Here is an 18,773-nt window from a genome sequence, read left to right on the forward strand (position 1 = left end):
CGGGGAACGTTACGCGTCTCATCGCCAATTCGACAACTCTAGATCTGAAGTCACATATGGCTGTTACTGTTGCTATAACATGATTTCGAATCTCGAGATTCTTCAGTCGAATTCAGGCGATTACAATATTCAGTACTTTAATACAGCAAATAAAATGTGTTAGTATTTCAGTCCACTCTTGGCCACCATGCGCGTTTTTTATTTAAAATGTATCACGAAACAAAAAATTATGCTCACTTTTTATATGAAATAAATTCAACTATTACCGAAATTATTTTTTTTTTATAACCTGTTTTCTTACATTTACTTTATTTTACATAAATATTTACACAAACGTACATAGTGTTGCTCAACAGAAACCGCGAGAAGGTGGTGGTCTCTTCCGTCAGGAGGTTAATGTAAAAAATTCTTATCTATACTTGAAAGTAATAAAAATTATAAGCAATATTTAATCAGCTACATTGTTTTACAATATTAACTAGTTACATAAAAAATGGAATTAGTTAACATTGCAAAGTAATGTAACTGATTAAATATCACTTTTAAAATAAATATTTTACATTTCCCTCAGTGTGTGTGTGTGTGTGTGTGTGTGTGTGTGTGTGTGTGTGCGCGCGCGCGCGTGCGTGCGTGAGTGCGTGCGTGCGGCGTGTGTGTTTGTGTGTGTGTGTGTGTGTGTGTGTGCGCGTGCGCGTGCGCGTGCGTGCGTGAGTGCGTGAGTGTGTGTGTGCGTGCGTGCGTGTGTGTGTGTGTGTGTGTGTGTGCGCGCGCGTGCACGCGCGCGTGTGTATTTGTGTGCTTAACTTTATATGATTTTTACACGCTCTTTGGGACGATGTCCTTACGGACAAAATATTTTGCACATACACTTTTTTGAGCGATGTCCTTATAAAGAGGTACATACATATACGTGTATAGGGAAAAAAATAAAAGGACAGTCATTTGTATTTATTTTCGTACAAGTAATTTATTTATTATAATATTTATTAATAATTATTGTCCCTGCTCCTCTAACGCCAAAACCCCTGCCTCTTCGGCATCCTCCCCTTCCTCTCTTGCCACTACCTCTAAAATACCCCCGTTGCCGGTACCAGCGGGCACGAGAGCGTTCTGCACCAGGACCGTTTCGACGAACTGAAAAATAAATATAACTCAATGGAAAAATAAAATTTTATACATATATAAGTAACGAACCCACAGTTCGTTACTTCTGCAGTATTTATTGACTCCAAACTCTTTCTGTCATGTATGCATGTGTGTTTGCATGTGTGTGTATGTTTGCGCGCGTGAGTGTTCGTGAGTGCGCGCGTGAGTGTTCGTGAGTGCGCGCGTGAGTGTTCGTGAGTGCGCGCATACATGTGTTTATCATGATAGAGATAAGGATCCCACAGTTCGTCACTTCTGCAGTATTTATCGACTGCAAACTGTCATGTGTGCGTGTGTATGTGATAAGTCAATATTTTGTAGTGAGTTAATTTTTTTTTTTTAGTTGAATAAATAAACGTCTTTGTCATCTGGTTTAGTGCTCAATGTAAATTTCTTTAATTTTATATACATGTGTTAGCATTTAATATAAAATATTAAATGTACGCTTCTCTTCTGTAAGAATGCACGTTGGTTACGATACATGGTTGTCTGTAAAAAGTCCGTCGTGCATTTCCCATCTATCAGTTTTTTTATGTACATATGTAACCCCGTACAGCACGTAATATTGCTGCAATATCGTTGTAATATTTCAATATTGCGGTAATATTAAGGATATATTGCAGCAATATTGCTGTAATATTGCTGTAATACATAATGTTTCAAATAATTAAAAATGGATATTTACCAATTATGCACGAAGATACTTTAAAATCCAGCAAGGCCATTTTCTTTTATTTACCCCGTAAACTAAATTTTGATGCCAACTCGTTCGTGAAAACTTTGGCCATAATATTATTCGTTAAATCTTCCACGTTTCTTCCCCCCTGTTTCATAAGTAAGTTGAGCTGCAAAAAATTTTGATTAAAACACTATTTAAAAATTTTCTATTGTAACAAGACTTTCTTAAATAAGATATATTAAGATCATGAACTTTCAATACATACAACGAATTTTATCTCAATTTTAAACTGTATAATTCATTAATTATTATAAAATATTTGCAGGTGAAGATGACATCTTGAAATTTGCTAGTATGATATCAGTCGACTAGATTATCTAAGAAAAAAATAAAGTTTCTTAATTTGTATGATTATAGGTATTTGATGAATTATGAAAAAAAATTATGGGCAAAAATTTTTAACATGGCGGACATTCAAAGTTGAAAAAAATATCATTTTCGATTTCTTCAACTTCAAAACATTTGAAAATTTGTACTCAAAATTTTGTCCACGAATACCTATACTTATGCAAATTATAAAATTTTGTAGCTTTTTTGTTTTAGATTATTCAATTGACCGAATTCACGTCCGTTAGTAATAACAATTTCGAGGTGTCATTTTTAGCAGCAAATATGTATAAAAAAAGTATATAAAAAAATTTTTGTTTCAAGTTAAGGTGGCAGAATCTTTTGAAAGGTAAAAGAAAATGCTATTTTTATGAATTTTCTTTATAGAAAAATTTACACGCATTGTACTTCTTCTACTTTCAATTAGGTTTACAGTATTATTTTATACGGTATTACAATATTTATTACAATTTTGTAATAAGAAAACAATTTAGTTCATCCTTAATTGCTTATCACCAAGAGTTTTACAAAAAGCTGTAAATTTATTAGAAATAAATACTTTCAAAAATTTGTACATTCCTAGTACCTGTATTTTCCATCTTTTTACTCGAAGATTGCACAATAAGCGACATATTTGTAGGTAATTTTTTCGATAATTTTTTGTTTGCAGATGGTGCATGTTTTTTAATTACTTCAATAATATTATTGTCTTCTTCACTGTCCGATCCTGAAGAGATGTTTTTTCGTCTTCTTTCATGTCTGCTTTTTTTTAATTTTTTGTCATTGTCGCAGTCAGATTCTATCAACGCTATGGTTACCTTTTGTTTTGCACTTGCCAAATCATGTAAAATTAAATATATTACAGTAAAATTTTATATTTATGAATTACCAGAAAAGCGTTATAAGATTCTCTTTACAAGTATAATAATTGCAAGGGTATTTTTATTACTATGAACTTGTAACTCTACATTTCTTTAATATACAAATAAATAAATATATTTACAAAATACAATTTTAAATGTTACTTTACCAACTGCTTTACCAAATACTTTTTTTATTGACAATTCTGACCAATCACATTCGACGTCTTCGTTATCTCTAATTGCTTCATTAATTTCTCTATTGTATTCATATGCTGGCCATTTGCAGATGCTTTTTTTAACATCGACCCATTTAGACGAAACCGCCATTAATCCATCATCAAATTCCACAATTTTGTACATATTGATTTATCTGGTACTCTGCATAATTATTCCAAATATTTTGCATCAAAATATAAAACTTCCCAGAAAAATTAATTTTTATTATAGTTTTAAAAAAACCGCTTTTTTCAAATCGCTGGAAAAAAACTGGAAAAATTCCCGTTTTTTTCGGAAAAATTGCTTTTTTGCAAAAAATTGCTGCTCTTACTATATAAATGACATGTGAGTCACATAGCAATTTTTTGCAAAAAAGTCTACTTAATTTTTAATGTCTTTCATCACATTAATATTAGTCTTGTTTTATAGTTTATTTTTTCCTACATATTTTATTATAAATGTAATTACTTTAAATTCAAATTATTTTCTCGACCTGCTATTATCTTATGAACATTGAATTTAGACTACATACTTTTAATTTTTATAATACAAGCTTAAAAACTTTAATTAGTATGAAAGTAATAAGACGGAAAATTGAGCTATCTCACGAAATGTGGTAAACTACGGATTCGAAAATAAGTATGGCGAACTAAGGTTAAGAAATCATGTCGTAAAACTTTGATACTTTTTGAATTTTTCCGATGAATTTTTCTACCCTTGGGAAAAAAACCGAAAAAATCAGTGGAAAAATTGAGAAAAACGGGTTTTTTCCCCGAGCCTTTAAAACTATAATTTTTATAAACTACTGAACATTTACATTGAAAACACAATTTGTAAAATGTGATTTGTTATAAAAAATCAAGTTATACTTTCAAATAATTTATTCTACATATTAAAATTTCAAAATTTCTACATATTAAATGTTCAAAAATTACTAAACAAAAAATATTCACAAGCGAGATTTATTATGAACAATCACGTAAGTTATTCCATATATTCAACACTATGCTAAACAAATTCATTTTTTGTGTGCTTTTTGTTTTCAGTGAAGATTTTGGAACAATGACAAAACACGTTCCAGGGGTTTGTTCATTTATAAACTGAAAAATTAGACTATCTTAAATTGACATTTTTTTGGGAGAAAAATTCAAGTTTATGAAAAATCTGTTACAATAAAGCCTTTTATTAATTGTAGAACATTTTGTACATTATAGTTTTTCATATTTTTAAACTTAACTTACACCGCTGTGTAAAGAATTGGAAAAACGCTAAATTTATTACGCTGATATAGTAACTTCATTAATTTTAAATTAATCGTATCACATAGCCAAGATTTAATTTGTTCATTCTTTTCAACTACTGTTATGCCTAACTCTGTTGACTCTGTAGGATCTGAATATATATTACTTATCGGAATTAATTGCATACCAATAACGTATGTTACGTTACTAGATACCGCAAAATTGACAGCTTCGATCATTGTTCTATCATTCAATACACAGCAGCAATTACTTTCATCATCACAATTCAACGAAAATAAATTTTTATGTAATACTTTATATTGCTTTGTATAACTTCTAACGTTATCGAAAGAGCCATCATGATGGTGCTTTTCCAATTTAAAAAGATTTGGTGGTCTTACATCACTGAAAGTAATATCATCATATTCCGAAAGCCTACGAGCAATTTGTTGTAATGGCTTCTCGGATTTTCTAATTAATTTTGTCAAAACACCAAGGAAATTTTCAAATGGAAAAGCACTGAAACCATCTACCGTACTGTCTGACATCGGCGTCAAGATGCAGCAAATTATGTATATTATGACTGACATATTTTTCTCCGTATAATATTTCGAAATTTTGAACAAACTGTTTTAAAAGTTCTTCCGCGTACGTAATATTTGCAACATCACGAGTAAGGATTGGATTGGTTAGGATTGTTATTGCGACATGTAGCGTTAAAAAATATTCGTACAGCTCTTTCCTCAAAACTATTTTTAGAACTATTGGCCCCAGATACAATAAGAACTGACGAAACTCCGTAGCTTTCCACAATTTTAGAAAGTTTAACGCTCTTAGTTTCCTAGAAAAATCGGATGGTATGTTTTTTCTTAATTTAATTAATTCCTCCGATACTTTTTTAATATTATTTGTTGATAATCATACATTCAATGGTCCAGACATCCACAAATATATTAATTTACGCATTGACCCCGAACATACAAGATGCATATAATCGAGTACGACGTTACTTACTAAGCCTAAATACGGAATTTGTACAAGATTTGTTTCTCCGGTTTGATAATCAAGACTATAGGCATAACGCTTAAACATCTCGTCAGTTCTTAAAGTGACATTTTTAACTCCGGGAAAACACACAGTATTTTCGACACGTTTGCCTTTTATAACGCATTTTGTGCAACTATCAAAGCCAGAATGGTACTTAACTTGTAAAACATATGCTTTTGCTGGTGCATCGCAAATCAAACCTTTGATTTTAATATTATAGAAATTATTATTGAATACCATTATTAATTAATTGAGTTGCTTCATTTACAAACATTTCTAAAAATATATTTACATTATCCGGTTTTCCTTCTCCGAAATATATGCCTATCACGTACACTTGTTTAGAAAGCGTATCTGAACATAATATCGGCCACATACTTTTTCCCGAGGATTTTCCTACCGTTGCCCCATCGATATTTATGAACAAATTTATATTCTTATCTGTACAGTCTGTTTGTTTGCGCTTTTTTATTATAGTTAAAACAATTTTTGTAAGACCATTATGCCAGTATTCTCCTTTGCCCATTAAATACACTTCCGTAGTTCTAAGGGTTTTAAGAAGACTCCTGCAATCTATAGGAAAATTTTCAGATGTATGCTTTTTCAAAATACGGAGAAGTGCATTGACGGAGTTGGCCGAAGGCTTAAATTCTTTAACCCATCTCGTGATAGCTGTTAAGAATGTCTCTGTATCTGATTCTTCAGTGATTGACTGAAAGTTCAATAGTTCGTCTTCTTTAAGTTCAATTAATGATTCGTCCGATGATTCGTCGTTACTTAAATTAAACACCGAATACTCATCACTAATTGTCCTGCTAATTGTATCAACGAATCCGTCTGTCGCAGTTAGATATTGGGCAATGGAATCATTAGGAATCATAGTAGGATTGAAATTTGAATCGTGAGAATGTGGTTCTTGTACAATCGCCAAGTTTTGTCTGGGATCTTCGTTTTTAAGAAAAGACTATTGTTTAATTAAAAGATGTTGGCCAATGTTTTTGTTGTCTCTATGAAACAAAGTTTATTTAAAAATTTTGCGTAAATCAGACGCAGTTTGCTGTCGAATTAAACGGCGTTTATGTCGATTACAATATAAATGACGGAGATTCTGAATACGGTCCATAATCTGCGAAAAAATATGTACCTTATTTTATTTATTCCTCTATTATAATTATATTGAAAAGACATTTACATAAAACAACAATGAAAATTAATGATCAGTAAAGTAATTGTAATCACAAAATAATTACATTCCAAAGAATAAAAGACAGTCTAAATTCTTGTAATTTATTAATTTATACATCACACAAAATTTTTAATATAAAACTACTCTAGTTTTCATACGTTTCAAATCTGTAATTTAAAATAAAATGTACTTTAATTTCTTCAAAAAAATAATAGTGATATTTATGAAAATGGTCAGTGTCTCATTTGTAAGTTCCCGGTATATTATGGCATGTTTATAGGAAAAAGGAGAATAAATAATAGTCAGATTATAAATAACAGTCTGATTATAAATATGATTAAACATTTTAATAAGTACTCAAATAAATATTTACAATTAATAAAAAGCCTCGTTTAGATTTTTCCACAATTTTTCCAATTTTCAATTTGTTTTATAACAGAATGCCAAAATTTCACAAAAATCAACAAGTTTCTTAACTATAATTTTAACAAATTATCTAAATTTTAGCCCCCCGAGAAAATATATCAGCAAAATATATCATACAAAATCTTTTTAATTAAAACGTTAAAAAATTTTAGAAAAATGTTCTTTTAATTTCAAACTTATTGAAAAAGGCATCTTATTAAATTTTTCAAATTTTTGAAAAGATATTAGTTTTCTACAGTAAATTAATGAAAAAAGTTAAAACTATATTTATTTTTTCACATTTAAAATTGTAACGGTACACGGTTTTGGTCGGTTCGGTGCGGTGCGGGAACTTCGGGAGCGGACCGGATAAGGCTCGTCGGTTGGTCAGGTGTCCGCAATGATTATACCCAGTATTTTAAGTGGAAAACAATATAGAATGATTTATTGCTGAACAAAAGAAAAAGAAAAAGCGTTGACAAGATGCATGAGAGAACAAAAATAAAGAGGTCGCAAAGAGATAATAACATAGAGATAAGAATATAGAGATCGCAAAGAGATAACAATATAGCTGGTATTCGGATTACCAGTTACGCGGCGGAGTGCCTGTAAAGGTCTTTTTACGCGGTTTACATCTAAATGCAAGAACTATCTATTTACAAGTTTCGGCTAGACTAGTGAGTTATGCGGGCTGCTTGCCCGTACGGTCGGGGAGTCGCGGGGCGCGGCGGGATTGGCTAACGCGGTCGTGTAAGCGTGTGCGCAAATGCGGGTCGTTGCCGGCGCGGTCGCTGCCGCGATTCGCCCGAGCGCGTCCCGTGCAAGTGGGGCGCTCGATCGACAGGTTGCTTGTGCCCTGCCGATGAATGGGTTACGAAATTTGTCGGTTCGACAGTAAAGGTATTCGAGGACGACGGTGATTGGTCGAGAATGCTCGGCCGGTGATGATGACGAGAATGCTCGTCAAGGATAGCTGAGTCGGCTGGTCGAAGATACTCGGCCGAGGATAGCGACGGGAATGCCCGTCGAGGATGTCGGAGTGCGACGAGAATGCTCGTCTTTTAGGAGTGATCGAGAATGCTCGGTCTTGTGGACGGGTCGGATAGTCGGACGGATCTGCCTTGTGCGTTCCCACTGCCGGCTTATATATCCGAACGCGCGGCTGAGCAGGCCAATCCGCGCGCTCGGTCGGCTGAACCGGAGTGGGAGCGTTACGGAACGCCACGGTCGGCGCACGTGTCGCCGCGTGGTCGCACGTCGAAGTTCGGTCGTGCGCGCACGTGGTCCCTGGCTACGCTCGGTGTTTGTCGTTCGGTGGACGGAACGGAGGCGCACGGACGGTGGAGGTGCGTATCGTTACATCAACTCTCCCCGTTTTAGTGGCGAACTTAGGCCACTACGCCGGGAATTCCTGCACGTAGTGGCAACGCCCGGTGCGATCGAAACGCAGCGTGTAGCGGCGTGTCGCCAACCGCACTTTATACACTCGCGACACTCTTGCGGCGTGGTACGGCACGTGTATCACGAGGTCATCACTAACGCGCACCGGCACCGATGGAAGAGTCCCTCGTGTGGAGGATGCAGCTGGAGGCTCTTCGGGTCGAGTCGCGCCTTCTGTTGTGGCAGTTACGGCTGTGCTGGCAGGTTCGGCCGGTGCCTCGTGCTGGCCTGGTGTCGCAGTGGTGATGGTGACAGCGGTGGCGGGGAGTTGGGCCGTCGACCGACCGTGAAGCCGTCTGTTCCGCGGCTTCGACGGAGGGCATCGTTGTGCCGGCCGATGATATGCCAGCTACGATGGTGTCGGCTGGCTTGATCTCCTGAGATAGGCGCGGCTCAGGCGTTGGAGCGCTATCTTCGTCCAGGTCGGAGAGTGCGTCCCCGAAGATCGCCAGCAAACTTTCCCTGGTACTGGTGCGGGCGGCCTGGTGTCCTGTCGGCCTCGGTGCGCGCGGTGGGACTTTGGGTATCGTTGGCCGCTGAGACGGAGTGCGGTGGGTCGTGGCGGTTGTTGGTGCGGCCGGAGCGACGGTGGGCGGTGGAGGGTTCACCGAGACTCTAGCCGTCTTCTTCGTCGGTCGTGTTGGTCGTCGCGGCGCATTGCCTGGCAATGGTGGTTCGGCCATGAGCGTTGCGAGCTTCCTGGCGTTGGTGGCGGATGACCGCTGCACACGTACCCCTATTACCGGGGCGTTCCTCTTTGGCGCTGGTGCGGCCCGGACGAAGCATTGGCGAGGCCCTGTCTTCCTGGCCTCCTCGATAAGTGCGCGGGAGGTGCATGGTGGTATGCGCACGTTGATGCCCCGAGTTCTCCGGGGTCCGGTCGTCGAAAGCCCTTCGCCCGGGAGGCTGGTCTTGCGGTCTGACCCGGCAGCAGGTAGCGGCGCGGCTGTTGACGTCATCGGGAAGAGGTCTGAGCATTGAGGTGCCATGGTCATAACCTGGGACCACAACGCCTCGAACTCCTCGTCGTTGGCTGGCTCGGTGAGCAGTGCGTCCAGTTGCTCCATTTTTCAGGAATCACTTTCTGCGGTTTCCGGGTCTGTTGGCCCGCCTTATATACCTCTCTGGATCTGGGAGAGGGTGCTCCTTCCCTTGGGACGGCATGATTCCTGGACGTGATCTTCACGTGATCGACTCCTGCAGGGTCATCAGCCGCGGATTCTGCCGCCTCATGGTCGCCGCGGGTATCGTCTGCTCGATCGTCATCGGTCCGGTCGTCGTCTGCACGGTTGTCGTCTGCTCGGTCGTCGTCTGCTCCGGTGTGATCGTTTCATTTGTCTTCGTCATCCTCGGTATCGGTTTGTTCGGCTTCTCGTGTGCCGGGCTTAAGGTCTTGCACGTGGACTCGACGGTGCCATTTACCCTGCGAGTCTCGGATGTCCACGATCACGGGTGAGTGTATTTTGCGGACTTCGAACGGTCCGGCATACTTAGGGGCTAGCTTGGCGTTAAACCCCTGGCCCTTATTGGAGAGCAGATGTTCTCGCTTCCATACGGTGTCCCCTAAGGCCGGTTTCCATGCGCGCCTTCGTACATTGTAATGCCGTTCTTGCCGGTTGAAGGCACGTGCTAGGTTGGTACGCACGACCTCGTAAGCCTCCTCTAGTCGTTGATTGGCGGTTGGTGTTGTTGCCGGTACTGGTCGTTGATCGCGGAGTCCGGTCGGTTCCTCTAATTCGTGCCCGTGGTTTAAATAGGGGGGCGAGTATCCGGTGGCGTCGTGCGGAGCCGTATTGTAGGCGAACTGCAGTGCGCCTAGCTGTTGGTCCCACAGGCGGTGGTTGTTCCCCACGAACTGTGCTGTCATCGTCTTGATCGTCCTGTTAGTCCGTTCAACGGGGTTACAGTGGGGTGCGTAAGCAGGGGTGGTACGGTGTTCTATCCCTAGCTCCTGTAACAGGGCTTTCATCGGTCGCCCGATGAACGGCCTACCGTTGTCCGAGATGACCTGCCGGGGACACCCGTGCCGGTAGACGATACGGTCGGTGACGTGTTGCGCAATGGTCGCCGCGGTCGCTCGCCGGAGTGGACTTAGTTCGACCCACTTCGTGAAGCGATCTTGCTTCACTAGTAGCCACATATGGCCACTAGTGGACCGCGGAAGGGGCCCTACCAAGTCTATCGTGACTTGCGCCCATGGCGCGTCGACGTGGGATGCGTGTAATAGTCCGGCTGGCCGTGTTTGCGCGTGTTTGTATCGCAGACAATTCCGACAGTCTCGGACGTACCGGGCGATGTCGGCGAACATCCCCGGCCAATAGTAGCGCCGCGCGGCCCGGGCAATGGTTTTCGCGATTCCCAGGTGCCCGGCGGTGGGGGCGTCGTGTACCTGAGTTAGTATGGTCGGTCGCTCCAGTCGGGGGATGCACCGCTTCCACTGAGCCTCGGCCGGCTCGTCTTTGAAATCGGTCGAGTGAAGGATACGACGGTAGAGTCGGCCCCCCCGAATCTCGTAGTCGGGGAAGTTTTCCGGGCGCCCACGCACGTGGCGGAACTGTCGGCGGTACTAGGTACACGCGGGCAGTGTTTGGTTGCAACACACGGAGGGCAGGCAGGAGAGCGCGTCGGCCACGCGGTTGAGCTTCCCAGCTCGGTAACGGACGTCAAAGGAGTATTGTTGGAGCTCTAGTGCCCAACGTCTGAGTCGTCCAGTGGGAGAATCCATGCGGCGTAGCCACTAGAGGGCCTGGTGGTCGGTGATGACCGTGAACTCGTAGCCCTCCAAGTAGCCCCGCAGGTGTCGGATTCCCCACACTACGGCCAGGCACTCGAGCTCGGTGGCGCTATAATTTTTCTCGGCATCGTTCAGTGAACGGCTCGCGTAGGCAATGACGCGTTCGCCGTCTTCGAAGTACTGCGACAGGACGGCCCGTGCTGGCTAGCGTCCGTCTGCAGCAGGAACCGTCGCGAGAAATCCGGACACGCGAGGATGGGTGCGGTAGTTAGCGTCTCTTTTAAACTTTGGAAGGCGCGCTCCTCCTCCGGACCCCAACGCCACCGAGCGTTTTTCCTCGTGAGTTGGGTAAGAGGTACCGCGATGGCGGCGAAGTTCGCTGTAAACCGTCGATACCATGAGGCCAGCCCCACAAACTGGCGGATCTGGCGGATGTTGGTGGGAGTTGGCCACTCGGTGACGGCCTGGACCTTGTCCGGATCAGTGCGGGTACCTCGTCGGTCTACAATGTGCCCGAGGTACTTGAGTTCGGTGCGGCAGAAGTGGCATTTTTCTGGGTTTAATTTCAGGCGTGCCTCGCGCAGGCGACGGAACACCACCTCTAGGTGTTTCAGGTGGTCTGCAAAGGTCGGGCTGGCGATGATAACGTCGTCCAAATACACGAACACGTGCGGCTCGAGTTCGGGCCCTAAAATCCGGTCGAGAAGTCGTTGGAAGGTGGCCGGGGCCGAGTGTAAGCCGAATGGCATTACCGTAAATTGCATCAGGCCGCGACCCGGTACGGTGAAGGCCGTGAGAGGACGGCTCTCTGGCGTCAGGGGGATTTGCCAGTACCTCTTTTCTAAATCAAGAGTCGAGAGGTACTGGGCTCCTCGCAACTTGTCCAGCGTGGGTGTAATGTGCGGCAAGGGGTAGGCGTTCCGCTCGGTCACCTCGTTGACCTTCCTGAAGTCTATGCAGAAGCGGTGCTGGCCGTCCTTCTTTCTGACGATGACCACCGGAGAGCTCCACGCGTTGTTGGAAGGCTCGATCACCCCGGCGGCCTCCATTGTACGGACTTCCTCGTCGATAATCCGCTGCATCGCGGGGTTCCGCGACCGATACCATTGTTTGATGGGATGTTCGGTTTTCACTCGGATATGATGCATGGCCTGGTCGGAGGGTCCCTGAACGTGCTCGAACTTGGCGAGCTCGGTGGCCAGAAACGCCTGTAATTCCTGGTTCTCCTGCGTTCGGTCATCCCGCCGGTGACCCCATGCGTGGGTCGAGGCTCTCGGTATCGTTGGGCTCGAGGTGGCGGCGGTGGTGGGATGGTGAGACCAAGCTCGGACCACAAATCCGTCCCAATCAGCAGATCGCTCTCCAGGGACGGGAGGAGCTGGAACGTGTGATCCAGCCTCCGCCCGGCGATATGTAGCGGGAGGCGGACTCGCCCGGGCGTGGTAGCGGTGGTCCCGTCGGCCAGGTGGATGGTCTCGTTCTGGATCTCCGGCCAGATGCGCAAGGTCTTGGCGTGTTCGGCGACCCGGCGGTTAATCATCGAGATCTCGGCCCCGGTGTCCAGCAGGGCCGAGAATCGGCGCGGTCCGACGCGCACCGTGATGCGCGGTCGCGGCTGGTATCTTATACGGATCCGGGCCGAGGGGCAGACGCGTCCTCGGCCGGTGGCGCATTTCCCGCTCGGGGATGGCACTCCCTAGTCAGGACTCCATCCTTGCCGCACTGCGAGCAGAACTTTCGGGCCGGGCGCTTGCAGTCGAAGCGGCTATGGCCGCGCTGCTTACACCGCCAACAGGCGGTGTTTCGGTCGTAAGGCTCAGCGGTGGTGGCGGCGGTCATGGTGACCTTACATTTCTCAGCCCGGTTCTCGCTCTCCTGAGCCTTGGAGATCTCCTCGAACTCGGCGGCCTGCTCTGCCAGGTCGGCAAGGTCGTGGCGTCGGTGAGGCGTACGTAGAGTTTGTATTCGGCCTTTAAATTTTCGTATAGCCGGTCGACCTTCTCGGCTTGTGTGAACTCGCCTGCGCGCCGCATCATGGTTTGGAGGGCGGTCGCGTATTTGGCGTAAGGCACCTTCGGTTGTTGTCGGCGCTCCTGGATCTCTCGGGCGGGCTTGGCCTGGTATCGCCGGGGCAGGTATTGCCGTCTGAGCGCGTTAGTAAAATCGGACCAGGTGTCCCAGCTGTCCCGCTCGTTCCGGTACCAGGCCAGCGCGTCGCCCTTCAGAAGTTCGGGTAGGTCAGCCTTCATTTGGTCGTCGATATACCGGTACTCCTCTTGTAGTTCGGCCACTCGCTCCAAGAAGGACAACGGGTCCCGGCCGTCAAAGTGGCAACCCCACTTTCTCATTTGGTTCATCACCTTGCTATGGGAGCCGTGATCGGTCGCGTTTGTTAATTCGGGGCCCGGCGGTGGTACGGAGGGACTGGGCATTGCGATGAAATGATTTCTCACGCGGTGGCGGAGTTCCTCGGTGGTACCGGAGGCTTCAATTTGATACGATTGGGCCAAGACTTCGAGTTGCTCTCTCTGTGAGCGATCTATCCATACTGTCAACGGCATCCTTGTATCTGGGTATAATCAGTCGGTCGTTTAAAACGGTCCCTGTTCGGGCGCCATGTAACGGTTTCGGTCGGTTCGGTGCGGTGCAGGAACTTCGGGAGCGGACCGGATAAGGCTCGTCGGTTGGTCAGGTGTCCGTAATGATTATACCCAGTATTTTAAGTGGAAAACGATATAGAATGATTTATTGCTGAACAAAAGAAAAAGAAAAAGCGTTGACAAGATGCATGAGAGAACAAAAATAAGAAGGTCACAAAGAGATAATAACATAGAGATAAGAATATAGAGATCGCAAAGAGATAACAATATAGCTGGTATTCGGATTACCAGTTTCGCGGCGGAGTGCCTGTAAAGGTCTTTTTACGCGGTTTACATCTAAATGCAAGAACTATCTATTTACAAGTTTCGGCTAGACTAGTGAGTTATGCGGGCTGCTTGCCCATACGGTCGGGGAGTCGCGGGGCGCGGCGGGATTGGCTAACGCGGTGATGTGAACGTGTGCGTAAATGCGGGTCGTTGCCGGCGCGGTCGCCGCCGCGATTCGCCCGAGCGCGCCCCGTGCAAGTGGGGCGCTCGATCGACAGGTTGCTTATGCCCTGCCGATGAATAGATTACGAAAGTCGTCTGTACGGCAGTGAAAGTATTCGAGGACGACGGTGATTGGTCGAGAATGCTCGGCCAGTGATGATGACGAGAATGCTCGTCGAGGATAGCTGAGTCGGCTGGTCGAAGATACTCGGCCGAGGATAGCGACGGGAATGCCCGTCGAGGATGTCGGAGTGCGACGAGAATGCTCGTCTTTTAGGAGTGATCGAGAATGCTCGGTCTTGTGGACGGGTCGGATAGTCGGACGGATCTGCCTTGTGCGTTCCCACTGCCGGCTTATATATCCGAACGCGCGGCTGAGCAGGCCAATCCGCGCGCTCGGTCGGCTGAACCGGAGTGGGAGCGTTTCGGAACGCCACGGTCGGCGCGCGTGTCGCCGCGTGGTCGCACGTAGAAGTTCGGTCGTGCGCGCACGTGGTCCCTGGCTACGCTCGGTGTTTGTCGTTCGGTGGACGGAACGGTGGCGCACGGACGGTGGAGGGGCGTATCGTTACAAAATTTTATTTTGCCGTTTTTTATTTATACATAATACAGTAGATCAGATCTTTCTAAAAGCCGGCTCGCGAGTCTAACCGCTCGCATCTCTCTGACAAAGAGTAAACAAAACCAGATTTTGGACAGGGCTGCAGTAAGTTAATATTTACAGTAGATGGTAAAATATCAAAATTTTAACTTAAAGGCTTAAAACTTTAAAAAAAATTTATCAAATATACATATATACAGAATGCTCTATCTCTAACGCATTTTCTTTTAAGGACATATTTCTTAGATACTTTAAAGACAAAAATCCTAATATAAAAATGTCAATGCTATACTTTTCAAATTATAAACAATTTAAGTTTACCAATTGTAGGAGCTAATTTTCACGCGCTCAGTCACGTTCACTACAATGGTGAAAAAAAGCCTCTTTTTGCTATAACAAGATTAAAATCGATATACATGAAAAGTGATAAAATTCTTCTCTTATTCAAATAAATGTTTTACGGACAATTTCGCAAAAATATTACAAAGAGAATATACATAGATATTATTATGCAATATTTATTATTTATGAGAAGTAAGCTATGTTATATGTGATATTTTTATAAAATTGCTAGTTTCATGTCTTACATAAGTTCACAGTAAAAAAAATTGCTGTGCATTGACAAATTAATAACTTCTCGTATGAAAACATATAAGAATAAATGTTTAAGGGCAGGTTCCCGTTCTAAAGCCCAAAAAATGCCTAAATTTCAGGAATTTTTTTTCAATACAAAATAAAGTATTCTGCAATAACTTTTTTGTAGGTTTTATTTGTATATAAAAGAAGTAATTTACTGAATTTTTTCATAAAAAAATATTTCAAAATGGCGGCTCCAGCTCCCGCCAAAGAAGCCGCTCCTGGCGCGAAGTGACCCACGCGGTACCTTCTAGAGCTTTCGCATGTGATCTGAAATCAAAAAACAAAAAAAATTCTTAAAATAGATTAAATTTGTGGGGCCCTATCGGTTTCCGATTTTTAAAAAAGCCCTTTAAAACAAAATGGCGGCCATTTAAACAAATACTCATTTTTTCATGCTTTTTTTTGCACTTTAACGTTAACAAAAAAATATTTATAATAATTTTTCGAAAAAAAACGCTCCGTCAGGGCCCCCCAAATTTAATTAGCTTTAATTTGAGCGGTGAAACGTTGAAATCGGTGCATTTCTCAAAGCTCTAAAGCGTACCGCGCGTCGAAAAACGTTGTTTCGAGAAAAACGCGTTTAATGTTTTATGTAGTAAAAAATCGTATTCAAAGTTAGTTTTTGACAACTTACGTCTAATCGGCTATTCCAACACCATACAGGGTCCCTTCTTCTTCTTCGAAGATCATGTTCTTTTGAATTTGCAAGCTGATTCTTTCAATTCTCGCTTGCTTTGCGAGCTCCGACAATTCTTGCTCCCGTGCGGTGATGCGTTTGTTGTCCGTTTTCTCGGCGAAGCTTCTGCTGTAGTTCCCAACGACGATTCCTAGTGTATTCATCGTTCTCAAAATAGATGAAAAACCTTCATTGAAGACACCAGCAGCTACATATGCTGCTATTTCAATTGTTTGTACACCGCAGTGAAGGTGTTTAGGAGCAAGTTTCCAAATGCAGGCGTTAAAACTTTCATTGTCGTTTTGTGTGTTTCCGCCGGTGCATCTTTGTAATAAATCGTCACTACCTACCGTAGACTCACCCATCAGGTGTAGAAAAAGGTTTCCCCTCTCAACTACGCCGAGAACGCGTTCGGCGAGTTCGGAGCGCTTTCAGACTGCTCCGCCCAATCCCGTATATCTCGAGAACTACATCATATGTCGAAATATCGTTTCTCCCACGTATTCTCGATAACATAAGGATAAAAATTAAGCAAAAAAAAATTTTCGATTTTTTCATCGATTTTGACGGGAACCTGCCCTTAATAAAAATAATATTAATTGCTTAATTACTTTACTTAATTACTTAACAGTACATTATCCTGGTTTGTAAAATTTAAAATAAAAAAAAAATTTTTTTTGTATAATTTGATAGATTTAAATAAATAAAATATTGGGTGATTAACTAGAAAAAAAGTTTTAATAAAATACATTAAAAAAGTAAGCTTAAACGCATTTTTCTCAAAACTACATTTTTTGAACTGGCGAGCATTGTCTACTAAAAGTAACAACAAAATTTATGAAAATTTTATGTAAAACATTGTATTACTATCATTTTTAAATGTTTCATTGAAAATAAGAATATATGTATTACCAATATAATAATGCATCAGTACCTACATCAAGAAATATAAAAAATCTTTTCAAAATTTAACATTTCCAAATAAATAGATTTGATGGATCATGAAACTAAACAGCAAAATAGCCAGATTTAAAAATATGGTAAATCTGGCAATTAAATAATGAAATTACAGAAGCTTTAGTCACTGACAAGACCGGAAATGGTTTACAGTATTGAATAAAGTTTATTTTGACGAACGAAATTAGGCATAAAAATGAATGTTGCACAATTTAAACATTGATTGCAATTAATTTTGTTTTTCATTTGTATGCTATAAATGAAATATTTTTCTTCTTAAATCTTCTGTTTTAATTTATTAAGTAATTAAGCAATTAGTATTATTTTTGTTAAATATTTATTTCTATGTTTTCATATAAGAAGTTATTAATTTGTCAATGCCCAGCAATTTCCTTTACTGTGAACTTATGTAAGACATGAAACTAGCTATCTTATAAAAATGTTACATATGACAGCTTGCTTCTCATAAATAATAAACATTGTATAGTAATATCTGTAATCTTTTCGTAATATTTTTACAAAATTGTCTATAAAACGTTTATTTGAATAATAGAAAAATTTCATCATTTTTCATGTATATTATTTTAATCTTGTTATTGAAGAAAAGGGCTCTTTTTTCACCACTATAAACATACCTGAGCACACAAAATTTAACACATACAATTGGTAAACTTAAATCGTTTATAATTTAAAAAGTATTGTCTCGATATTTTTGTTTAAGGATTTTCGTCTCCAAATAATCTCATGAATACATCCTTACAAGAAAATGCGGTAGAGATGAGTCACCCTGTATAAAACTTAAGAAACATCTAATAAATAAATATCAACATTTAAGAAATATTTATTATATTTTAGCATTTAAACATTTAATCATTGTACGTTGTTTGAACTTAACGTATATTCTCGTACAATGCTTACATATTAACATGTATCAATTCATAACCGCTGTAAGAAAAAAAAACAATTTGTTACCGTTGCGTTGTGACTGAAGAGTATGCAAATTCATAAGTTATGCGTGCATTGCTGTTGGATTACGCTGTACGCGTGTGCATTACTTAATTATAAATTACATCTTACCTCAGTAAAAGAAACAGCCTTCTTTGGGTCCAAGATTCAATCAACAATAGCTCAAATCACACTGCACATACACGCCTACACGCAAAAATGGTATTCAAACAAGTGAACTAAAGTGAACAGAAGAAGTATTCACGCGGCGTGCATACTGCATGCATGATCAATTGCCGCGCAGGCGCGCTCCGCATAGATACAAGAGGTGCGTTCCACTTAACGCTCTCTAGAGTCCCTAGGTTTGTTTGCGTCGCATGCTCCAAGAGCACTTGGGCCGGTATTCATAGGCCTAGTTTATACCGAGCACTTGACACGCGTACTAACTCGTAACTTTCTATTAAATTATCTTACTTTCGACGATGCGTGTATACATGATACATATATTTAATTATCTCGATT

The sequence above is a fragment of the Solenopsis invicta genome, chromosome 3 (assembly GCF_016802725.1).
Source record: "Solenopsis invicta isolate M01_SB chromosome 3, UNIL_Sinv_3.0, whole genome shotgun sequence".
Taxonomy (NCBI): Eukaryota; Metazoa; Arthropoda; class Insecta; order Hymenoptera; family Formicidae; genus Solenopsis; species Solenopsis invicta.